The sequence below is a fragment of the Hemiscyllium ocellatum genome, chromosome 25 (genome assembly GCF_020745735.1).
Source record: "Hemiscyllium ocellatum isolate sHemOce1 chromosome 25, sHemOce1.pat.X.cur, whole genome shotgun sequence".
In the NCBI taxonomy this organism is placed as follows: Eukaryota; Metazoa; Chordata; class Chondrichthyes; order Orectolobiformes; family Hemiscylliidae; genus Hemiscyllium; species Hemiscyllium ocellatum.
The window spans coordinates 37,978,056-38,004,675 of record NC_083425.1 but is presented as its reverse complement, the minus strand read 5'-3'; the positions used below and the strand labels follow the sequence as shown (position 1 = coordinate 38,004,675).

The window sequence follows — 26,620 nt, the reverse complement described above, 5'->3', positions numbered from 1 at the left end:
ATCTACTACCGTTGTAGGCAAAGTATTTCATACCCTTACTATTCTCTGAGTAAAGAAACTACTTCTGACATCTGTCTTATATTTATCACCCCTCAATTTAAAGCTATGCCTGCTCATGCTCGCCGTCACCATTCTTGGAAAAAGGCTCTCCCTGTCCACCCTATCTAACCCTCTGATTATCTTATATGTCTCTATTAAGTCACCTCTCAACCTTCTTCTCTCTAACGAAAAAAGCCTCAAGTCCCTCAGCCTTTCCTCGTAAGACCTTCCCTCCATATCAGGCAACATCTAGTAAATCTCCTCTGCATCTTATCTGTGTCTCTCTGTATAATCTACAACATCCTTCTTCATTATCCACAACTCCACTGACCTTAGTGTCATCTGCAAATTTACTAACCCTCCCTTCTACGCCCTCATCCAGGTAGTATATAAAAATGACAAACAGCAGTGGACCCGACACTGACCCTTGCGGTACACCACTAGTAACTGGACTCCAGGATGAACATTTCCCATCAACCATCATCCTCTGTCTTCTTTCAGTAAGCCAATTACTGATCCAAACTGCTATATCTCCCACAATCTCATTCCTCCGCATTTTGTACAATAGCCTACTGTGGGGAACCTTATCAAATACCTTGCTGAAATCCATATACACCGCATCGACAGATTTACTCTCATCTACCTGTTTGGTCACCTTCTCAAAGAACTCAATAAGGTTTGTGAGGCATGACCTACCTTTCACGAAACCGTGCTGACTATCCCTAATCAAATTATTCTTTTCTAGATGATTATAAATCCTATCTCTTATAACCTTTTCCAACACTTTACCAACAACTGAAGTAAGACTCTACTAGTGCATACTAGAGCTGCTTCAGAATATACTCAAGAACGATTGAATGTGCCCCACTGACCATCAGCAGCTTTCCATCAAGAATGTTTCACCTTCTGGGCAGAACTGCATGTAAGCAAGAAATGTTATACAGAAGACTGGCTCCATGGGAATACAGAAGGATAAGTGTTTGACAGCTGAATGCAACATAGCATAGTTTGATGTATATATTGGGGTTGAAATGATTTAATTTGTGTTTACTTTTATTTCTGTGTTTTGGCCAAGTTTGTATGATAACACAGGGCGAGTGGAAACTGTGGGACTGGCATCTTGTTAACATAATCAGATATTAGCCACTGCAAACACTGTGTAAAGTTGAGAGCATTCATAATCAGACAAACATTTTGATGCAATCCCTGTGGAAACAAGCGTAATCTGTCCAAAATATCTTCATAGACAACCACTCATTCCAAATATCAACCTAGTAAATCTCTGAACAATCTCTAACATATGTACATCCTTCCTTGCATAAGGAGTTCAAAACTACAAACAATATTGACAATGTGGGCTCACCAATACCCTATATACTTAATGCATAGCATTCTTCATCTTGTAGTAAAGGATAGTATTCCATTAGCCTTCTTAATTACTGACATTACCTGCATTCTAACCTAGAATGTATGTCATTCATATTGTAGATTGTGCTTGTAAAATCTGAATTGGTTAGACAAGTGCCTAGCAGTTCTTGCTTTAAATTTGACTACAATGTGCCTGTTAATTCATGTGCAGCTAATATTATTTTTAGGTGTTAGAGTATAGGAGAAATAGTATTTAACATTTGCCGTATTGGCTACTCTATAGTTTAAAAAAAGCTTTCTGTGTTAAATCATAGAATTCTGTACCTTTTATTTTTCAGCAAATGATTGGGATTTCAAATTTTCTCTACTATTTTAAAAAATGCTTTATTTTATCTCTACTGAGATCCTAACAGTATCCACTGAATAAAGTGAATCAATGATTAAAAGAGTTTTATTTATCTGAGTACTTAGATAGAAATTCAATCACCAAGATATTGAAGATGTATAATTGTGCTCACTATAGTTTCCCACCATTAACTTTAAGAAGGCAGGCAGGTCATGTGAAGGGACTGGAGAGCCCCCATCATTGCTGTCTATAGTTCCAAGCTAGAATATACAGTAATAGCTCATGTTGCCAGAACAGCAACACCACCTCCTTTAGAGGGGCAGTTTGGCTATGTTCGTGTGTACCAGATTGGTGGCAACAGTACTGGGTTCTATCCCCTTTCAGCTTACCCCCGTTGACCTACTCATGGTGGAGATCATGATGCTCTGAGTCAAACTGCGTTTTGTCAGAGGACTGAATTTTTTGACTAAAAAAAACCAGGAGCTGCAGGCTTGATTTTTTGTTATGTCCTCTTGGGTGGAAGAACTATTTAAAAAATTACAATCTTACCCTTAAAATGTAAAAATATTACAAATGTTTACATGAAAAGAAACACAGTAAAAGTAAGTCCAATGCTGCCATTCAAGATGAAAAACCAGATTAAAGTTGAAAGAAAGGAAACTTCAGTTGAAGTGGAAACTTGGGTTAAGTATGTTCTGAAAGTCCATCCTGTCCAAACTCAACTATCTCATCCTGCAAAGGTTCCAAAATGTCCCTAACAAAACAACCAATGTTCTCATAAAACAGGATATAGGTTCAGCAGCATGATGATAAAGTTGCTGGACCAATCATTCAGAGGAAAGTGCTCAAATCCTACTGTGGCAACTGAAGAAATTTAAATTCCACTAATTAATACTAAGTAATAACTGCCCTGAAACCTCCAAGCCAACACTAAAAACACATTGGTTCACTGATACTAAAGGGAAGGAAATATGTCAACCATACCCACGCTGACTTATATGTGTTTCACACCTGAAGAAATGTGGTTGGCTGTTAAATGTTCTCTAGTACATCTTAGTGAGCCACTCCAAACCTCTGTAGAAAAAATGAAATGAGAATAAACAAAAAATGACTGCGGCATACCCTGCCCAATTGATCTTGCAGTGACCTCTCACTAATATTTATAGACTTGTGCCAAAGTTGCAAAGTCAAAGATCATGCTCACGAGATTTTACTCTACAGCTATTGTCCAGACTTTTCCAAAAACCGACATGGCAAGCACAGTGATATAGTATTAGGACTCCATAACTTTGTCTCGAGACCCCATGATGTCTCACATCAGACACTGGTAAAGAAAACTCTTGCTGATTAGCACATAATCTTCTCCCACAGCTGAAGAATCATTGTGCTTCATGTAAAATATCATTTAAAAGACGCATGGAGGGTTGCAAAGACAGGAACTGAATAGGAGATTATAATATCTGTGACAGAGAGAGGCTTAGTAGCAGCATTTCCTGCTTGACATTATTTTCACCAGCCTGTTGCAGATACATCTATTCATTACAATACCGATAGGAGTGACTATCATGCAGTCCTTGTGAAGATGTAGTTCACTCTTCGCACTGAGGACATTCTTTGTTATGATGCATGATATTATCACCATGCTAAATAGAATATATTGAGTAGCTCAAAATGATTGTTCATGAGGCACTTGTAGCTATCAGTGAAAGCAGAATTGTATTCACCCTGAATTAATAACCACAAGTTCAGCGTATGTCACCTATTATTACCACCAAACAGGGAATCAATCCTGATTTATTGAGGAGTTCAGAACAGCATACCTCGAGTAGCATCAGGTTGACCTAAAAATGAGACGTCAGCCATTTGAGCTGTAGCACCAGACTATGGCAAGTTAAAGAGGAAAAGCACCATGTGACAGACAGAGCTAAACATTTCCATATCCTACAGATCCAATAAAAAAACTGCACTGTCCTGTCACATCTACTTTGTGGATAATGGTGGACAATAAAACAGCTAAAGAGAAGAGGAGGCTTCACAATATCCCCATCCCCAATGATGGGAAAGCTCAAAATATCAGGGCAAAAGACCAGTTTGAAACATTGGCTATCCCAGCCTCTGCCCGGGGACAAGTGGATGATCCTCAGCCTCCTCATCATGTCCACAGAATCACAAATATTAATTTTCATACAATTTATTCACTCCATGTGATGTCAAAAAATTGTTGAATGCACTGGACTTACCAAGGCTATGGACCTGACAACAAACTGGCAATAGGACTGAAGATTTGTGCTCCAGAGCTAGCTGCACTATTGGCCAGCACTGCTACCATATTAATAGTTACCCAGCAAAGTGTCCTGCTCCCAAAAGATAGGAAAAATGAAACCCCTCTGTCCTGCCCCTCAAAATTTTGGAAGATGTTGCCAATCTCCTATCAAGCATCACCTATTCACCTTCCTTCAGTGCTCAGTTTGGATTCAACCAGGGCCACTTCATTTCTGACCTCATTGTGGCATCAGTCCAAACATTTTTGGAATCAACCACAGCACAATGGACAATGGTTTTGGTTGTTAGCGGTCAATCATCTCAGTGCAGAGATATCTCTGCAGGAGTTCCTCAGTGTACAGTCCCAGGCCCAACCACCATCAACTAATTCATTCCCCCTAATATAAGTTCTGATGTAAGGATATTTGCTGATGATATTCAATATTCAATCTCATTCACAATTCCTCTGATGTTAAACTACTTGTTATCTGTATGCAGCAAGACTTGGACAATATCCAGGCTTGGGCTGACAAGTGACAAATGAGATTCATAGTGCCAGACAGTGAGCATATCCAACAAGAGAGAATCTAACTGTATCCCCTTCACATTTAAAGACATAACCATAACTTAATCTCCTGTTGTTAGTAAATTGGTGTTTACCAATTACTAGCAAGTATATGTAATTCCCACCCATAATATTATAATATCAAGTCCAATGTTAAAGGCAGTGGACGGGGTGTCCACCTAGATGGTGTTGAGATTTGCGAGGGGATTCCCCCACTGTCAACATCCTTGGGGATACCATTGACCAAGAGCAGGTCAGAGGCTAGGAGTACTGCGGCAAGTAACTCACTTCCTGACTCTCCAAAGCCTGTGACCATCTACAAGATACAATTAGGAGGTTGATGGAACATCCACACTTGCCTGGGTGTGTGTTGCTCCAACAACACTCAAGAAGCTTGACACCATCCAGCACAAAGTAGCCTGCTTGATTAGCACCACATCCATAAACATCCACTCCCTCCACCACCAGCACACAATGGCAGTAGAGTGTACTGTCTACATGATGCACTGTAGAAATTCACAAAGATCCTTAGACAGCACCTTCCAAATGTACAACCACAACCATCTAGAGGGACAAGGGCAGCAGATACATAGGAACATCACTATCTGCAAGTTCTCCTCCATCATACTCACCATCCTGACTTGGAAATATATCACCGTTTCTTCACTGTCGCTGGGTCAAAATCCTGAAAATCCCTCCCTAAGGGTATTGTGGGTCAACCCACAGCATGTGGATGCAACAATTCAAGAAGGCAGCTCAGCACCACTTTCTCAAGGGCAGCTAGGGATAAACAATAAATGCTGGCCAGCCAGCAGCACAAACATCCCACAAGTGAATAAGTAAAAAAAGCTCGATCAAATTCCCACAACACCTTCACTAACAATACTGCAGTTTTAGCTGGAGCACAAGAAATGCAGTAGGTTGGTGGCTCACAATCTTGTCTGTTCTGACACACTGAGGTAAACGATCTGGCATGATCTAATTGAATAGCAGAGCAGGCTAGACAGATTGAATGGCCTATTCCTGCATCTATGCGCCAAAATAGTTTTGAAAAACAAATGGTGTCCTTGTCTTTGACACTCACATCCTACAAATGAATAAAAATGCATTCTGTGCACAGCATTTGAACTGAGCAGTTTAAGAAAGTGGTTTAACAGCACTATCTTAAGGATACTTAGAGATGGTCTTGACTGTGACACCCACTTTCTGTGAACAAATGAAAAAATGATCATTCTCTAATCAAAGGTTGAACAGATATTTTACTCCCAGGTGCATGTCAAGTTACTGGAATATAACAGCCTGTAAAGGTGGGTGCAATGCTGGCCCAGGTTGACTCAGGGATTAACTTACCACATTTCTGTTGAGACATATCCAGACTTGGCTCTGCCTTGATCCCTAGCGGCATAATTAAGATTAGAATCATGGTCTTGGTTCAAGTTCTAATACTGAGGTGGAAATTTGAAACAACACTGGACTGCATCTGTAATACAGATGTTTATGAGTTTTCTGAAAAACATGTGGTAAAGCCATTAGTCGTGGGCACGTAACGTTTTTTACTGAACATTGTAGCATACACTATCTATTGACATTATGCTTTGAATACTTTGTGAATTTGGCAGATATTGTTTTACATCACATCAATCAGCAGGTTCACGCTGAATATCATCAATATTCTTATCACAATGCTAAAAACAAACTATACTGGTCTGGATTTTCTGATTACTGGTAAATAAATGACACTTGTGATTCATTCTATTGATTGTTGCTTTTGGCAAGCTTTTGAGCAGCAGCTTGTATTGTTTCCATTTATGTTTCTTCTGCAGGTAATCTAGAACATTGTTCAAGCAGGACAAGAAACAATGAAAGTTTTTAACTAATCAGATTGAAGAATATTCACTGAAACATTCAAGCCTTGGCCATGAAGAAAAAAATTTAACATATATTGATATAAAATCATCTTCAAAAAATCTGCATAGAAAGTGGGAAAGCAAAATGGGATTGAGAAAAATTAGAAAATGATTTTAAAAAGTATAAACTTTTTTTAATTAAGAATCAACAAAGTCAAGTTCTGAAGGAATGAGACTTTGCATGACTGCAAATAAATTTTCAGCATTACAGGTGATTTTTGGCAGTGGACATGCCGTTTAAAATTTCATTTATTTAGAATGCACCTAGATTTTTCTGGCATGTTTAGTGGATAACTAATTGGCAAAACAGCAACTTCATACAGTGTTTATAAACAGGGATAATAAAAATAAAAAGCGGTGGAAGAGCAGAGTATTCTAAGAGCAATGTCAGGACATCAACGTTTAACAGTATGTGTCTAGATGCTGAAGGACACTACCAGATATATGCCTTAATGACAGTGATCTGATAGCCTTATCATTACCCATATTTCAAAATCCCAAGCATTACAACTTAGGTCTTGTCTCAGTAACCTTGTACATCTGGAGTGCTCTAATTCTGACTTCTTGTGCATCCCTGAGATAGGTTTTTCCATTGGGGTAGCCATTGCTTCAGTTGCTACAGTCCAAGATATGCAATTAGTTCTCTCAACCTCTCCATCACTCTTTTTATCTTGCCTCCTTGAAGAAACGTTATCAGTTTGATAACAGAATATAGAACATAAAACAGTACAACATAGGAACAGGCTCTTCAGCCCATCGCATCTGCACCAACCATAATGCCAGTCAAAACTAATTCTATCTGTATCGATGCAATAATATGTGCCTTAGACTGATTTGCTATGTTGAAAGGGTTATATAAATTCTAAGTCTTTGTTGAAGTGTACTTGTTATTTTCCTCCTGTGCATCAATTTCCATATCTTTGTATTTGTCCATGTCTAAAGCTAAAGATAAAGCTAAAGTTGTCATAGTCTCAGAGAACCATAGGGCTGCTGTCTCATTAGAGAGAGAGATGACTGGAGGTCAGTATGCCTCAGGTGAGGGGTAAGATTGTGAAAGTGGAATCTTCGTAGCAACCTCAGGCAGAATGGGGACTGAACTACTTTTGGCATCTCACAGCATCGCAAACCAGCTATCTCACCAACAAGTCGATAGTACTAACAAAAACTGAAATTGCTGGAGAAATTCAGCAGGTTTGGCAGCATCTGTGGAAAGAAAGCAGAGTTAACACTTCAAGTCCAGTGACCCTTCGTCAGAACTGATTCCACTATTGCTGCTACTGGCTGTTTGATGAATAATTCAGGTTTTGCTTGGAACTTTCATTGTTACCTTTCTGTTGTCCTTCTTTCCAATATCATTGATTCCCGCAGTATGTGTAATATATTTTGCTATCTACTAACAATGTAGGCCAGTCCAGTTGCAATTTAGTGAATGGAGAATTATTTTATGAAATAAACAGAGTTTGAGAGGATTTTTAAAAATAAAATTAAAACACAAAAAGTGGTTTTGTAAATTGATACTGATATGTCTCTGAAAACATTCTGTTTGGAAATTTGCACAATCCATTTTGCAACCAGCTTTTCATAGAGTTACATCTTCTAAATAATGACAATAAAGCAAATAACCTAACATCTTAGACAAAAACAAGATATGCTGGAAAATCTCAGCTGGTCAGCAGCATTTGTGGCAGAGAATAAAACAGTGTTATGATTCAGGTCTGTGGCCTTTCATCAGAATACTTGAACAGTTAGTGAGATAACAGTTTTTGAACAAGGAGTGAATGGGATGCGGCCAAAACAAGATTTATCATACAACGTAACTTGCATAACCTAATTCTTTCCCAGCAGGACCTGATTTTGATTCAGATTTTCTGGAAATCTTATCTATGTTTATTTGAATATTTTAACATTTGCGCTTATTCAAAAATGATTCTCACAGTGGCCTCATGTAAAATTTGCAACTCATGCTTTAGGCCTTTATAAGTACTGTCCTCAACTGGGAGACTTTCAGGTAAGTATAACACTTGCCAGAGAACCAATAATGGTTCCAATTCAAACATTTATTAATTCCAACAGCCTATTGCTGGAATCTAATTGAGTTAATAAAAAGTATAATCAACTGACTAGCTTCACATTAGCTCAAAAGTACAACCCAGACATGATGAAATTAGCCTAACTTTATTCTCTTCCATCTTGTCCCAAGTGAGCTGTCATCAGTAAATGTTAGATGAAAGCTATAGATTGTGTTGAAAGGTCTACTGTTACATCTCTAATCATCACAGTGAAAGGATGAAAATTATCAAAAGTATTTTCAAGCTGACAGAAAACATGAGCGAATTTACAGTGGGCATGATGTTGATTCTAGGGCTGAAGCTGTAAGTTTCTTGGATATTGCAATGGTTCAATTTGCTGAGCAGTAGAAAAAGATGAGATATATTCAAGAAATGTACGTTCACACACAGGCGTGTGAATCTGAGCTAGCCAACTCATTGCTGGAACAACATTGAAAATTGATTCTTGTTCAGAAAATTACTGGCAGGACTCTATGTTTGTCATTTCGGACATCCTGTGCAGTTTTATAAGTGAAATGTTCATCGTGAATCCAATCTTTAGGCTACTTAATTCAATTAATCCTAGCTCCTAATTCCTCCTCTGTCTGGAGGAATTCCTGATGGAAAGAGAAATAACTGGTTTATTAAAATGTAATTCTATAAGGCTTTCATACAGGATAACATTGCAATAGTATCAAAAGCTCTTCGGTATTTTTTATTTATCCTTTCACTGGATGTGGGCACCGCTCACAAGGCCATTCCTCACCCATCCTTAATTGACCTTAGGAACATTGACACTTCAAAACGTTTAGTTTCTTTGCTGTGGGAAATGTCCAAAAGTAATAAGAACAGTTGTCCTTTACTGATCTTGGTCTATTTAAATGTATAACTGATTTTGGAATAAAGTTGACAGAGCAGTACTTTGTAACTTTTCCAATGGATCCCCAAGTTTACTCAGTTAGTGTCAAAGAACAGGAAGAAACGAAAGAAAGACATGCATTTATATGGTGTCTATCATGACTCAGAATGTGCTAGGGGGTTTGACACCAAATAAATATATTGGCACAATGGCCTTTGGTTTAATCCATGTGTCAGGGTGAGCTGGCTGATTTTAGCCCGTGGCACAGCAGGAGGTTTATAAATAGCATCAGTCACAGGGTCAGAGAGGAGAAGGTGGTTCAGTATTTCTGTAACCAGTGAACTCTCCGGGAATGTGTTTGCTTATCGGATGGGAACAGGATTTGAGCTCTCTGTGATAATCATTTGAATGATCTGGCTTGCCAAAACTTTCTGGTAAAACCCAGACGTGAGTCACGGTTATTTGGGTGATGCACTGTGATGGATGATGTAAAATCCTTGGGAGGCATCTAACCTGAAAAAGAAAAGGCAGACAATTTGGTGGGGAATGTACCTCCCCAAAGCCCTTTCCCATTCATTTTGGAAAAATAAAGCAAGGTAGTTTGATCTGCTTCTATTCAATGTAATCAGTTTATTTTCACTGCCTAATTATCTCCTGCTTTCATCTGCCAAATATATTGCAAATATAGATACAGAATTCCATTATCACGGCGATTTCCCTTCACAGTAGATGCCCTTCTCTCATCAGCTATCATCTAATTAAACACTCAAGGGATCCAGTGACCTTCTCCTATTCCTGTTTCTGTTCCCACCCTTTTGGGATTGAAGCAGCTTTCTTGGAATATTTTCGATAAAATTCTACAGGAAACTGAAGCATCACTGCATTGTCCTGCAGCTGGGCCAGGGGTGTGGTGAGTAATATCCAGTGCCCCCATCTTTGCTCCTTATAATTTCAGCGTCTATTTGAAGAGGCAATGGTGCTTCCATCTGTTAAGCTTTTACCATTGAAATGCTTCAAAATCTAGTGAAGAGCAAACTTTCATAACACATTTTGTTATTCCAGCTTGAAATCTGTATGGCATTTGCAGTATGTTTAATTCCAGGGGAAGGCAATCAGTGTATTATCCTCTCTGACTAAACTTTAAGCAATTCGCTTTACAGGACAGTGTTCTTTCTGAGTCAAATGTTGCAGAGGAAATGCTAAGAAACTGACCTATATTTGATGAATAATGTATTGAGATGTGATTTTTGGCAGCATTTAATTAAAGTCTCAGCAGGTTGAGGAAAAAAAACACATTGCTGCACCTCGCACACTTGAAGACCAGAATGAATGCACAGCTGCAGCAACTGAAACACAAACTGGTCATGAACCAACTGCCTGTCCTCAGAATGGGAGGTTTATCTGCAAGGTTAAGCTGTTAGAATTCAAAATGAAATGAGGTTTGGCAGTCTCAGTGTAATTCCTTTTCAGCGTGAACCTTCTATAAAGCTAAGCCTATAGTTAAGTTCTATTTGACACCACATTCAGGAAACCAAAAGATGACTTATGTGGAAAAGCAGAAATTTTGCATTGGCGATCAAGAGGTTCCATTAGGAACCTGGGCTAGAGGCATATCAGAACGCAAGGAATAATTTCAGAATGTTTGGCTGAACACTAGTCTTTGCCACTTTGCTGGATAAGTATTGTGAAATTCACCCCTATCAAGCTTGAAATATGTTGAAGCACCCCAGTTGTCCTGTCCACCAATTTGTACATTCCTTGTGCTGTGTGGTTGGTTATTGGCATGGGAGCTATCGACCACGGCTTTAGCGAGTGTACATCGCCCCCTTGAATCCAGCCAACAGCTCTCCTTCCTGGCTGAACGAGTTATGGATGTTGAAGTGACCAAGTGTTAAGGCAATTCTGCAAGTTTATATTACTTCACAGGATGTGCAGTTTGTTGTCACAAGATATGAAAATTTGGTAGAAATTACATAACCAATTCTGAATCTGATAGCTTCCTCAATGGCTTATGTGATCTGGTAATGGACCCTTGAACTCTGAAGAAACCATAAATGAAATTGCCATCTGACATTGTGCTGCTGCAGGAACAAAATCACATTGATGAAGTCTAAAGCCCTGTGTACATGTTAAATGCATGTTCTCCTCCTTATCTCAGGAATATTTCAAAGGTCACCATTATCTATCTGAAAAGTCCTCATTTGGCATCACATCAAGGTGATCAATTGTCTCCTTGGTGGAATGCATTCAGTACAACAGAGCCCTGTTGACAATGTCGTTGCATGTAGACTCTTAGGGAAGGTTGGATAAGTGGTGGCAGAGTACAGTCATAACAGTGGTTCATAGAAGGGGAGGCAATGTCTTCATGGTATTATCATTAAACCGTTAATTCAGAGACCCAGACAACATTTTAGGGACCCGGGTTCAAATCACACCATGGCAGATGATGGAATTTACGCTCAATAAATACCTGAAACTGATGATCATGAATCTAATGTTGATTGTCAGAAAAACTCCCATATCTTCCAAGATATCACCATCTATTTCCCTACATTCTATATCTTTCTTCCATGTGCTTTTCCACAGTAAATACTGATGCAAAATACTTGTCTCGGGCCTGTCCCATCTCCTGTGGCTCCACACAAAGACCACCTTGCTGATCTTTGAGGGGCGCTATTCTCTCCCTAGTTTCCCTTTTGTCCTTAATGTATTTTTTAAAACCCTTTGGATTCTCCTTAATTCTATTTGCCAAAGCTATCTCATGTCCACTTTTTGCCCTCCTGATTTCCCTCTTAAATATACTCCTACTGCCTTTATAATCTTATAAGGATTCACTCGATCTACCCTGTCTTCCTTCATGTGCTTCCTTCTTTTTCTTAACCAAAACCTCAATGTCTTTCATCATCCGATATTCCCCCTACCTACCAGCCTTCCCTTTCTCCCTAACAGGAATATACTTTCTCTGGACTCTCATTATCTCATTTATGAAGGCTTCCCATTTTTCAGCCATCCCTTTATCTGCAAACATCTGCCCCCAATCAGCTTTCGAAAGTTCTTGCCTAATACCGTCAAAATTGGCCTTCCTTTAATTTAGAACTTCAACTTTTAAGTCTACTCTATCCTTTTCCATCACTATTTTAAAACTGATAAAATTATGGTCGCTGGCCCCAAAATGCTCCCCCACTGACACTCAGTCACCTGCCCTGACTTATTTCCCAAGAGTAGTCAAGTTTTGCACCTTCTTTCATAGGTACATCCACATACTGAATCAGAAAATTTTCTTATACACACTTAACAAATTCCTCTGCATCTAAACCCTTAACACTATGGCAGCCCCAGTCTATGTTTGGAAAGTTAAAATCCCCTTACACAACCACCCTATCATTCTTACAGATAACTGAGATCTCCTTACAAATTTATTTCTCATTTTCCCTCTGACTGTTAGGGGATCTATAATACAATTCCAATAAGGTGATCATCTCTTTCTTATTTCTCAGTTCCAACCATATAAGTTCCCTGGATGTATTTCCAGGAATATCCTCCCTCAGTTCAGCTGTAGTGCTATCCCTTATCAAAAACACCACTCCCCCTCCTCACTTGCCTCCTTTTCTGTCCTACCTATAGCATTTGTATCCTGAAACATTAAGCTGCCAGTCCTGCCCATCCCTGAGCCATGTTTCAGTAATTGCTACGATATCCCAGTACCATGTTCCTAACCATGCCCTGAGTTCATCTGCCTTCCCTGTTAAGCCTTTTGCATTGAAATAAATGCAGTTTGATTTATCAGTTCTACCTTGTCCCTGTCTGCCCTGACTGTTTGACTCACTTCTGTTCTCAGCTGTACACGTCTCAGATTGATCTCCCTGGGTCCCACCCCATCTTACTAGTTTAAATCCTCACAAGCAGTTCGAGCAAATCTCCCTGCCAGTATATTAGACACCTTCCAATTTAGATGCAATCCGTCCAGAGCTTCCAATGATCTAAAACTGTGACTCATTCTCCCATACGCCAGCTCCTCAGCCATGCATTCATTTGCTCTGTCCTCCTATTCCTGCTCTCACTAGCTCGTAGCACCAGGAGTAATCCAGATATTACTATTCTCAAGGACCTCCTTTTTAAATTCCTGCCTAACTCTCTGTATTCTCCCTTCAGAGTCTCAATCTTTTCCCTTACTTTTGTTGTTGGTTCCAATGTGGACAATGACCTCTTTCTGGCCCCTCTCCCCCATGAGAACATTCTGTACTCTCTCTGTAACATCCTTGATCCTGGCAGCATGGAAGCAACACATCATTCTGATTTTTCGCTGCTGGCCACAGAAGTATCTGTCTAAACCTCGGACAAGCGAGTCCCTTAACACAATCGATGTCTTTGAACCTGATTTACCCTTCATTGCGTTAGAGCCAGTCTCAATACCAGAAACTTGGCTGTTAGTGCTACATTCCCCTGAGAATTCATCACTTCCTACGTTTTCCAAAACAGCATACCTGTTTGAAATGCGGATAGCCACAGAAGGCTCCTGCACGACCTGCCTACCTCTCTTACCTTTCCTGGAGTTAACCCATCTATCTGACTGTATCTGTGACTTTTCCCTCTTCCTATAACTGCCATCCATCATATCCCTTGTTCTTGTAAATTCCTCATTGCCTCTAACTGTCTCTCCAACCGATCCATTCAGTATGATAGGATTTGCAGCCAATGGCATTTCTTGCAGATATAGTCCTCAGTAACCCGTAAACTCTCCCCAAACTCCCACATCTGACAAGAAGACCATATCATTCTACTAAAGGCCATTTTTGTTTCTTTCAATCTGCAGACCCAGAAAATAGCACTGTCTTATTCCTCTACAAAACACTGCTCCAGGTTAAATTAGTACTCATGACATTTATTTTAAGTTTAATCAATAAACATAACTCAATAAAACATATAATCAAGAAAGAACCCTCTTTACTCACGACTGCAGACTTTGTAAGGGCACGCTTAAAATATTCAATTATCTGTATTGCGACATCTCCCCGACAGGTTCCTCCAAAATTAGTTGTGAATTTCACTGTTCGTTAATTTTCCCAGATGCACTCCGATGTCTAGCGATACACGAATTCAAGCAACAAAGGCAGCAACTGTACAGGTTCACTGTTGTGTGTCAGTTAGCAATGCGGGTTTCTTTCTCTTTCCCTCTCTCCTACACTGACTTAGACAACAGACAATAGACAATAGGTGCAGGAGTAGGCCATTCAGCCCTTCGAGCCTGCACCGCCATTCAATATGATCATGGCTGATCATTCCTAATCAGTATCCGCTTCCTGCCTTATCTCCATAACCCTTGATTCCACTATCTTTGAGAGCTCTATCCAACTCTTTCTTAAATGAAACCAGAGACTGGGCCTCCACTGCCCTCTGGCACAGAGCATTCCACATAGCCACCACTCTCTGGGTGAAGAAGTTGCTCCTCATCTCTGTCCTAAATGGTCTACCCCGTATTTTTAAGCTGTGTCCTCTGGTTCGGCACTCACCCATCAGCGGAAACATGTTTCCTGCTGCCAGAGTGTCCAATCCTTTAATAATCTTATGTGTCTCAATCAGATCCCCTCTCAGTCTTCTAAACTCAAGGTTATACAAACCCAGTCGCTTCAGTCTTTCAGTGTAAGGTAATCCCGCCATTCCAGGAATTGACCTCGTGAACCTATGCTGCACTCCCTCAATAGCCAGAATGTCTTTCCTCAAATTTGGAGACCAGAACTGCACACAGTACTCCAGGTGTGGTCTCACCAGGGCCCTGTACAGCTGCAGAAGCACCTCTTTGCTTCTATATTCAATTCCTCTTGTTATGAAGGCCAGCATGCTATTAGCCTTCTTCACTACCTGCTGTACCTGCATGCTGGCCTTCATTGACTTGTGTACAAGAACACCCAGATCTCTCTGTTCTGCCCCTTTACCTAAATTGATTCCATTGAAGTAGTAATCTGCCTTCCTGTTCTTGCCACCAAAGTGGATAATCATACATTTATCCACATTAAACTGCATCTGCCATGTATCTGCCCACTCACCTAACTTGTTCAGGCCACCCTGTAATCTCCTAACATCCTCATCACATTTCACCCTGCCACCCAGCTTTGTATCATCAGCAAATTTGCTAATGTTATCATCTTCTATATCATTAACATATATGTAAAAAGCTGCGGTCTCAGCACGGATCCCTGCGGTACCCCACTGGTCACTGCCTGCCATTCCGAAATGGAGACGTTTATCACTACCCTTTGTTTCCTACAAGCCAACCAATTTTCAATCCAATCTAGTACTTTGCCCCCAATAGCATGCGCCCTAATTTTACTCACTAACCTCCTGTGTGGGACTTTATCAAAAGCTTTCTGAAAGTCCAGGTACACTACATCTACTGGATCTCCCTCATCCATCTTCAGAGTTACATCCTCAAAAAAATCAAGAAGATTAGTCAAGCATGATTTCCCCTTCATAAATCCATGCTGACTCTGTCCTATCCTGTTACTACTATCCAGATGTGCCGTAATTTCATCCTTTATAATAGACTCCAGCATCTTTCCCACCACTGAGGTCAGACTAACTGGTCTATAATTTCCTGCCTTCTCTCTCCCACCTTTCTTAAAAAGTGGTATAACATTAGCCACCCTCCAATCCTCAGGAACCGACCCCGAATCTATCGAACTCTGGAAAATAATCACCAACGCATCCATGATTTCTCGAGCCACTTCCTTCAGTACCCTGGGATGTAGACCATCAGGTCTCGGAGACTTATCAACCTTCAGACCTAACAGTCTCTCCAACACCAAATCCGGGCAAATATAGGTTCCCTTAAGTTCAGATCCTTCAGCCACTGTTACCTCAGGGAGATTGCTTGTGTCTTCCCCAGTGAACACAGATCTGAAGTACCAATTCAATTCTTCTGCCATTTCTTTGTTACCCGTAATATATTCCCCAGTTTCTGTCTTCAAGGGCCCAATTTTAGTCCTAACCATTTTTTTGCCTTGCACATACTTAAAATGCTTTTACTATCCTCCTTTATATTATTGGCCAGTTTACCTTCGTACCTCATTTTTCCTCTGCGTATTTCCTTCTTAATAATCCTCTATTGCTCTTTAAAAGCTTCCCAGTCCTCAGTTTTCCCACTTATCTTTGCTATGTTATACTTTTTCTCTTTTAACTTTATATGTTTCTTAACTTCCCTCGTCAGCCACGGCCGCCCATGCCTCCTCCAGGGATCTTTCTTCCTTTTAGGAATGAACTGATTCTGCAACTTCTGCATTATACACAGAAATATCCGCCATTGTTCCTCCATGGTCATCCCTGCTAAGGTATTGCACCATTGAACTTTGGCCAGCTCCTCCCTCATAGCTCCATAGTTCCCTTTATTCAACAGAAGTACTGTCCCTTCCGACTCTACCCTCTCCCTCTCACCATGTGCTTCCTTTGTCTGTTCATCTCCCTTATAAAAGTGCTGTTGTTTTTGACTTTCTTTTTCCAAAGTTCCAAAACAATGCAACAGAATATAAAACAGTAATTGCTGCTCCTGGGCTTCGAGGAAATCACCTCCAACACCTAAAATACCTCAAAAAAGGAGCAGCTGCTACAGCCAGAAATTTTTCCCATCCTCCATCTGGGATTCTCATATATTTAATATAGTTTATTTAAAGTTTGTATTTTGGATTTTGAATTAGTGATATGTGAGTTTTCTCATTATATCTGAAGGTCACAATTAACTTATAAGCCATGGTGATTTTTAAAAATGCAGTTTATGAGAGCTAGGTTTCAAAAATATTTTTGTGTGTGTGCATTATGGTAGTTTATGACTTAGCAAGGTAACTATTGTGCATCAAGGTCTCTTAGAAATTTCTGGGCTTGTTTTTTAAGTGGAGAGGAAATACACATAAGCTTAAAGAGAAACATTTTTCAGTTTTAGTTTCAAGTTTGGGTGGGATTGGTTTCTGCAAAAGTTCTTGGATGAAGTTGGATGTAGAAAGCTATATTCCTGAGAAAGTGAGATCATAGTTAGATTTGTAAACATTTGATTACTTTAGAGTAATGAAGACGTAATAGGCCCAGATCAAATCAAAAGTGTTTGGATAAAGTTTTGAAGAGTTCATTTGGAGCTGTGTATATTTAGGCTCAAATAAGTGATAGCTCCAGGAAGAAACTACTGGATTTTCCAGACTGGAGTTGAAGTCACAGTTAAGTCAAGCTTATTGAGATGTCAACATTTTTTATTTCTCTGATGTGAGTATTCCGTGAGCGGCGCTTTTAGGTACTGGATATAGTGTTTGGGATCCATAACAGAGTGTTTGGGATTAATGGGATTATCATGTTTTTACAAATGTTTAAGTCTAAAAAGATTGGTTTATTCCATTTTACCTCTTTTGTTTAATTAACTTCTGTTTAATTGTTAGGTGCCCAATTTTGCAGATTTTAAATTGTGTTCTGGTGAGAGAATACCTCATTTAAATGAAAGCAAAACAAAACCTAATCTATCAAAGTCAGATTTCAGTTCAGCATCTGACTTTCCAATAATAAAATCAGCTGGGATCATAGCATGAGGGCAGTTATAAGTTAATCCCATTGCTGGCAGTCTGAAGCCACATGTAGGCCAGACCAGGTAGGTATGGCAGATTTCCTTCCCTAAAGGACATTGGTGAATGAGATGGGTTCTTACAACAATCAATGATCGCTTCATGGTCATCTTTACCATTGAGACAAGGTGATGGCGTAGTGATATCATCACCACACTATTAACCTAAAGATCTAGTTAATGTTCTGGGGACCTGGGTTCAAATCTCACCATGGTAGATGATGGAATTTAAATTCAATAAAGTCTGAAATTAACAGTATAATGATGATCATGAAACCATTGCCAATTGTCAGGAAAAACCCACCTCATTCACTAATGCCCTTCAGGGAAGAAAACTGCCATCCTTACCTGGTCTGGCCTACATGTAACTCCAGACCTGCAGCAATGTGGTTGACTCTCAACTGCCCTCTGGGTAATTAGGGATGGGCTGTTTGCCCACATCGTGTGAATGAATAGAAATATATGACTGAGCTTGAAAATCCAGTTTTGTGATTTGAATTCAACATTGACTACTGTCAAGGTGGGAACTGAAGCTATGTGCCAACAGCATTAGCTTGGGCCGTGCATCTACAAGTCCAGTGATACTATCACTACACCACTTTATCCCACTGCCTTCATCCTTAAAACGTAGAAGGATCCCTACAGTGTGGAAACAGGCCCTTCAACCCAGCAAGTCCACACCAATCCTCTAAAGAGTAACCCAGCCTGACCCATTCACTTATTTCTCTACATTTCCCCTGAAACTTGCACTTAACATTGCAGGCAATTTACCATGGCCAATTCACCTGACCTGCACATCTTTCGATTGTGGGAGAAAATCAGAGCACCCGGAGGACACCCACACAGACACGGGGAGAACGTGCAAACTCCACACGGACAGTTGCCCGAGGCTGGAATCAAACCTGGATCCTGGTGCTGTGAGGCTGCAGTGCTAACCACTGAGCCACTGTACCACCCATAGCTGTAGTCTTTGTTACAGCTTATCTTGTTGGTAAAATGGCAAAATTGATATGGGAAGAATGCATATAGATCGCCAATTCAAAAAAATTTCAGGAGCAATTTACTAAGTGCCAGCCAGGCTGCATAGAGTCTCCTTGATTATAGGTCATGGGAGGACTATAAATCACTTTGAATTCTGCCTGCTGCAACTTTTATTTTCAACCTTAAAAAATTATGTTTAGTTTGTCATAATGTTGTAAATCCAACCTTTTCATGATTTCCATTAAATTCAATGGGGAGCCTCATGTGGACTGTTGCCACTTAGTTAATGAGTGAATGGTACAAATTGTCCAACAATTAACAGAGAATCAGAGCTCATGGATCAGTTACTCTGTAAATTGCTGAATTCTAATGGCATGACTTCCCACCAATTTCTGGCTCATGTTATGCTTGTATAAATTCAGGACTTCGCATTTTCCTTGTGAATATTAGGGCTTTCTAACTGTTCATTTTAGTTTGAAGTTTCCAAAAAAAATGCGAATGTTGCTGAAATAAAGAGACGCAGCAGGAACACAGCACTTTCAAAAACTTTCTTTTATTCTCTTGAATGAGCTCAAACAATATTTAAAAATTTCTTCTGAGCAGAGCTCTGGGCAAAGCATTACTTTCTTTTCCTGTTTTCGACACAAGCTTTCTTTGTTTCAAATGCAGCGAGAGAGGGGGAGGAGGTATCTTTTATACTTCTCTTCTGAACTGCTATTTCCTGTCAGAGATTTCCTGTCACAGGTCAGTGGTATGATCGCAAGAAACCAATCAAAACAGACTTTAAATTAACAGCAGACAAGAGGAAACCCTCGACTGGGCTCTCTGAGGAGTCAAACTTCAACATTTGAGGTTTACATAGGAACCCCTTTTTGGAAGATTCCACAGTTTCATCTCAAAGTGAAAGTCACAAAAATGTTTATAATGCCCTTCATCCATGCAGGGTTCAACAGTTCAGTTAATTTTTTTTCTTGATTTTCCACTTGTAGTATTTTTAGTTCACCTTATTTCATTCTAAGTGGCAGATCTGGCTCGTAATTTTGTGCTGTGCTGTCTTAAAATACACAATAAAGTTTGATTCAATATTGAATGTTTGAAAAACCTTCTGATTTCTAATGTGAAAACATCTGTCTGAAACGCTGAGAGAAATGCTGAGAGTTTGACTGCGCTGAATTTTTATTGTGACTTTTCCTGAAGATGTCTGATTCCTGTTTCCTTAACATTGATCTTATGACTCAATACTTCTGGCTGAACACTTGGTGATTAATCTCAGAGCAACGCAGTAATGGGAGAAAAATTATGAAAAGTAACAATGACAATTAGAAAGGGCTTATTTTATTACACTTGCAGTCCATGTAATGTATGCATCAACGTTTATATGTCAAATAGGAAAGGAACAATTAATAAGCTTTCCTATTTTCCTGTGGGCAAGCGCATGCTGTTACAGTAAAAGACTAGTAGAGTTATCTTGTTGAGATACATGGAGAACGAGGGACCCAACCACTCACTGATTGCCTTTGATCGATGGACCCAACTATTCCATCTCAAGGTGATGAGTTGCCTGCAGGGTAGCAGCTATTGGGAATTCTTTGTGTGGGAACAAGCTTGCTCGTACCTAGGGTTATCCCAGCAATAGCAGGCTGAAGTTCTTATGTCGTTCAAAGATGACTGCTTAAAGGTTTCATTAATGTGAGACTGCAAGGTCAATCATGAGCCTTCCTGCTAGATCTTTACTCTGGTAGGAGCAGAAGACAGGAGTCTTTGGGCATACCAGCACTTATGTATGTATTTATTTATTTATCTAGATTAGAGTGGTGCTGGAAAAGCACAGCAGTTCAGGCAGCATCTGAGGAACAGGAAAACCGATGTTTCAGGCAAAAGCCCTTCATCAGGAATGGAGGCAGGGAGTCTGCAGGGTGGAAAGATAAATGAGAGGGGGTGGGGAGAAGGGGGTGGGGGATGAAGGTGATAGGTCATAGAGGAGGGTGGAGCAGATAAATGGAAAGGAAGATAGGCAGGTCGGACAGGTCATGGGGACCGTAATAAGCTGGAAGGTTGGAACTGGGGTGAGGTGGGGGAAGGGGAAATGAGGAAACTGGTGAAATCCACATTGATGTCTGGGGTTGAAGTGTTCTGAGGTGGAAGATGAGGCATGCTTCCTCCAGACGTCAGGTGGTGAGGGAATGGCGGTGGAGGAGGCCCAAGACCTGCACGTCCTTGGCAGAGTGGGAGGGGGAGTGGAAATGTTAGGCCACAGGGCAGTGGGGTTGATTGGCGTGGATGTCCCGGAGATGTTCCCTAAAGTGCTCTGCTAGGAGGCGTCCAGTCTCCCAATTGTAGAGGAGACCTCATCGGAAGCAACGGATACAATAAATCATATTGGTGGATGTGCAGGTAAAGCTTTGATGGATGTGGAAGGTTCCCTTGGGCCCTTGGATAGAGGTGAGGGAGGAGGTGTGGGCACAAGTTTTACAATTCCTGTGGTGGCAGGGGAGGGTGCCAGGACGGGAGGGTGAGTTGTAGGGGGCGTGGACCTGCCCAGGTAGTCACAGAGGGAACGGTCTTTACGGAAAGCAGAAAGGGGTGGGGAGGGAAATATATCCCGAGTGGTGGGGTCCGTTTGGAGGTGGCGGAAATGTCATTGGATGATGTGGTTTATGCAAAGGTTGGTAGGGTGGAAGGTGAGCACTGGGGGGGTTCTGTCCTTGTTACGGTTGGAGGGGTGGGGTTTGAGGGCAGAGGTGCGGGATGTGGGTGAGAAGCATCTTTAACGGCATCTTTAACCACGTGTGAAGGGAAATTGGGGTCTCTAAAGAAGGAGGTCATCTGTTGTGTTCTGTGGTGGAACTGGTCCTCCTGGGAGCAGATACGGAAGAGGTGGAGGAATTGGGAACACAGGATGGCATTTTTGCAGGAGGTAGGGTGGGAAGAGGTGTAATCCAGGTAGCTATGGGAGTGGTGGGTTTGTAAAAAATGCCAGTGTCAGTCGCCGTTAATGGAGATGGAGAGGTCCAAAAAGAGGAGGGAGGTGTCAGAGATGGTCCAGGTAAATTTAAGGTCATGTGGAATGTGTTGGTGAAGTTGATGAATTGCTCAACTGCCTCGCGGGAGCACGAGGTGGCGCCAATGCAGTCATCAATGTAGCGGAGGAAGAGATGGGGAGTGGTGTCGGTGTAACGACAGAGGATGGACTGTTCTACGTAGCCAACAAAGAGACAGGCATAGCTGGGGCCCATACAGGTGCCCATGGCTACCCATTTGGTCTGGTGGAAGTGAGAGTTTTTGAAGGAGAAATTGTGAAGGGTGAGGACCAGTTCAGCCAAACGAATGACAGTGTCAGTGGAAGGGTACTGTTGGGGATGTCGGGAGAGGAAGAAGCAGAGGACTTAGAGGTCCTGGTCATAGCAGATGGAGGTGCAGAGGGATTGGATATCCGTGGTGAAGATGAGGCGTTAGGGGCCAGGGAAATGGAAGTCTTGGAGGAGGTGGAGGGCATGGGTGGTGTCTCGAACGTATGTGGGGAATTCCTGGACTAGGGAGGAATAGGACAGCGTCAAGGTAGGTAGAGATGAGTTTGGTGAGGCAGCAGCAGGCTGAGACAATGGGTTGGCCAGGGTGGTCAGGCTTGTGGATCTTGGGAAGAAGGTAGAATCAGGCGGTGCGAGGTTACTGGACTATGAGGTTGGAAGCTGTGGTGGGAGATCTCCTGAGGTGATGAGGCTGTGTATGGTCTGGGAGATGATGGTTTGGTAATGGGGGGGTGGGGTCATAGTCGAGGAGGCAGTAGGAGGAGATGTCTTCGAGTTAGCGTCTGGCTTCAGCGGTGTAGAGGTCAGTGTACCAAACTTATTTATCTGTCTAATTATTTACTGTCATGCGTATGTTATTACAAAATACAGTGAAAAATATGGGCCACGGGTCTGGTGGCCACCACCGCAGGATCAAGAGTCTCCATTCTTCAGTGCCTTCTCTCCACCACTGAGTTCTCACTGGACATTGCCAATGCAACTGCCACTGATGCCGCCAGGTACCGCACCGGCCTAAACTCTGCCGCCATTATGAGTCCGCTTCAGGCCCACCTCACCAATACTTGCCAATACTGCCAAGTCTTGAACAGGGCCCAAAGCTGCCTCCGCCACCTCTTCCATTAAACTGTGATGGATGCAGACATCACGAGGAACTCAAACCTGCCTCTGCCACAGCAGACATGAGTGGGTGCTAGGACCGCCTCGTCAATGCGGGAACGTTGGGTCCAGTCCAACTCCATGTTGGACTCATTCGCTTTCACCAGTGCCGTCACCACAACCAAGCTCTTCAACAAAAGGCAAGTAAAAGGAAAAAACAAAAGAAGAGTGGGTGGAGCAGATGTAGCCCCAGGCTCTGGAGCCTTACTCTACTGACATCTTACCAGATTTTACCCTGGCCAATTAAGTACTTTTCCCCATTCCAATCCCATCTCCTCCCGAAGCAGGAGAGCTGTGGAAAAATGCTATGCTTCTTTTTCATAAAATTGCTTGAAGCAACAATGTGGCAGAATTGGGAAGCATACATGGTACATCTGCAGAATTAAAACTCAGCTGTTCATATGTCACTTCTGAACCCAAGATTAAGTTTTGGTTTTGACTTAGTTTGGGGTATCAGGTTATTATATTTTACAATTAAAAAGCAGAAACTGCAGGTTTGAAATTAAATTTCTGATCGTGACATTGGCCACTGGAGCTCTGCAATTGTGTATTCGGGGAAGCCATCCCAGGTGAGGTATAAGGTCTAAAGCTGTTGCAGGTTAATGTATACACTGTTTCTGATCACCTTGGTGAATGGTAGCAAACTGCTTGAGAACTGTAAATTTAAACCAATAAAAATGATTTTCCAACAAAGCCAAATTAGTTTCATATTTGATCAGCCAATTGAAGATGTTCGGTTTCTCGTGGTTTGGTTGTGGTCTGTGCTTGGTTTCCTGGTGGGCTAATCTATGCACAACCTAGAGTTATGGTTTGTGTGTGATTTTCTTTTTAATGTGGTGTCTGAGAGGAGTGAATGCTCATTTCACTGTCAGCGATGCCCTGCGAACTTGCAGTTCATGAGATTCCCAGGTAAAATAAGTCTGCAGCTCCCAGCCTGATGATAAGTTTGTGTGCTGACTTGAATGTTAGAGTTGGGGGTGGGAATGGGTCAGAGTAATACTACCTCCTGTGATTCTAGTTGTGGGAGTTTGTGTTCCTAGTAATTTAACAGGAGGTACTACTTTGATACTTTGTGGTAGTCTTAAATTGGTATTAGCAGGCAAATCTGATGTTGGCTTATAATTTTATCTTCACAAAAACTACAAGTAAAGGGTATTTCAATCCAAATCTAAAACTTGTGTTCTTGTTTTCATGGGCTGAGAATTCCCATAATGGAATACCTTACCTCCCAAGTTGATAAAAATCGTGCACATTTCAGGGTCTTGTGACTATGTTGCAGCCCATCCCTGTGCTAACTCTTCCTTCCTTTTGGGTAAACACACTGTTCTCTTTTGGTGGGTGGGAGGCAGTAATTACTTTGCTTGTCAGTCAACTGGTATTGAGTAATATGGAAGGATATTCAAGTTGCTCATTTTGCTTATTGTGAGAATTGTCTTTCATCCTGGAGAGGAAAGGAGAAACAATGCAACTGATCATTATTGTGTACTGTACATGCTTTCTCCATAACCTGTGTATGTGTGAATGAGAGAGAGGGAGAGTACTCAATACTTGTTATAGAGAAATAGGTGTCAAAATCTAGAATTTTGTGCTTTACTCCCTATTAACATATTTTTATAAGCTTTTAAAAATGCAAACAAGTTATAGGATGATTTTTTTCCCCTTCCTGAAAGTGGCAAGAGATATAACAATAAGGAGAAATAAGTGGGCATGATGGCCCCGGAGAGAAACTGATATGATTCTCACCACCTACCTCAGCAATTAAGTGCTGTTGAGGAGGTTAATGGATACCTTTGTTGATTTCCTGGCAGGGAAAACTCTAAGTGATCAATTAATGGATACTTAAGGGCCTCAACTCAACAATCCCAGCACCAAGAAAATTGGTGAGCTCCTGACAGGGAAACCTGCCACCAGGTTGAGGATTTCCTCAGTTGTCCCAATCTGAGGGTGTTCAGGGGATACAGATCTAGAATCAAGAGGCTGGATTCTGAAACTTGCCATTGAACCCCAACCATCCCTTCACACACACACATTCTGCACACTCACAAACCAATTTCTCCTCACAGTTCCCACCTTATGGCAGGATAAAAACAGCTTACCTTCTCACTTCCAGATCCCCAAGTATAGATCTTGACAAGCAGACCTTAGGACCAGAAAGAGTCAACCTCTGATTGGCTGGCAGCATGATGCCTGAGTCAAGGCCTGTGATAGGGCATGATGTTCACTTTGGCTGACCTGGCAGCCCTTAATGAGCTGATTGGCAGGCAGTTAGGTGAGCTACCTTTCTGATAGGAATGGGGTGCATGTCAAAACTGAGCACTCTAAACATCTACACTTGGAAAGGATCTTCAAAAAACCATGCCCAACATTTCCATTGTTTATAGTATTCTCTCATCTTATCATGATGAAAGAGGAACCCCATAGTATTTACCAACATCTTCAAGTTATACTAACAACAGGTTTTTATTATTGAAAATTTGGAAAGTGCAGTCAAAGGATGACTGCTGATGTAAGTTTAATGGCTGTCTGGAAAGAGGCAGAGTCCAAGGAAACATGAAAAGGATAGACGTAAAAGGCAGAACTGCATTAAACTGTAAGCTCCTATTTCACACTGTGAACATTGGGACCAAAGACAGCAGCCTGGGCAAGGGACATGTTTGTAAGACCCCCTTTCAAGAATACCTCTCAAGAACTGGCTTAAAAGCCAAATCAACTCTGGCCTGTGAGTAACAGTGAAAGAAAGTGTGTAAATGAGCTGTTCTTATGTGCCAGCTTGAGTTTGAATGCTAGTGTGCTGTGAAATGTACAGTCAAACAACTACTAACTAATATCCTCAGAATCAGTACAGGCTTACTCATCTCACCCTGAGTAAATATGGTCACTTTACGATTAGATGCAAAATCCCAGTAACTCTGAGATTTGTTTAACCTCATCTGCATTCTCAGGAAAGCCTTTACCACAATTTGCTGATGCAGTTAGGGCCATAGCCTAACCTCCTATGCTCTATGACTGATTCCCATTCTCTGCACGGGGTGTAAATACCCTGATAAATCCCTCTGTTACTTCATGTAACCTCCAGCATTTGGCCCATACATGCCCTACCTTTCAGCGGTTAAAACATTTTTCTTTACTTCGCCTTTAGTCTCAGCTGTACCCTGAGGTGGGCACCCAGAATGTCCTTTTTTTTCTAGTGTCTCAAATAATGACTTCATGTAAGACCATTTTTATACTGTCTCATAATCACTTTATCTTTATTTCTCAGGCAAAAGAGAGTAAATTTCATGGGCTTTCCTGAAAGCTTACTCTGATCATTTTAATATTTCTACATTTTTTCTATCCATTTAAATTTTTACCTGCTGGAAACCCCTTTTAAAATTTTGGGCTTTCAGGTTTTTGACAGAAACTCAAAAGTATCACTAGATTTTCAAACTGCTCAAATGCCGGAGCTTTTAAATCCACAAAAGTAACTTC

The 26,620-nt window shown here is 41.1% G+C and overlaps 2 long non-coding RNA genes across 3 annotated transcripts in view; one reads left to right on the top strand and one right to left on the bottom strand.

Moving 5' to 3' along the window:
- LOC132827833 (uncharacterized) overlaps positions 1-19,052 on the top strand; it is a 52,520-nt gene extending 33,468 nt beyond the window's left edge. The window contains exon 3 of one of the 2 annotated variants that reach the window (XR_009646048.1): positions 18,750-19,052. This is a non-coding gene — a long non-coding RNA (uncharacterized LOC132827833). Of the gene's footprint in view, positions 1-6,403; positions 6,446-18,749 lie in introns of those variants that run through there. The other variant, XR_009646047.1, reaches the window with a different exon arrangement.
- Positions 1-26,620, bottom strand: part of LOC132827834 (uncharacterized) — a 147,759-nt gene that overhangs the window by 6,917 nt on the left and 114,222 nt on the right. The window lies entirely within an intron of this gene.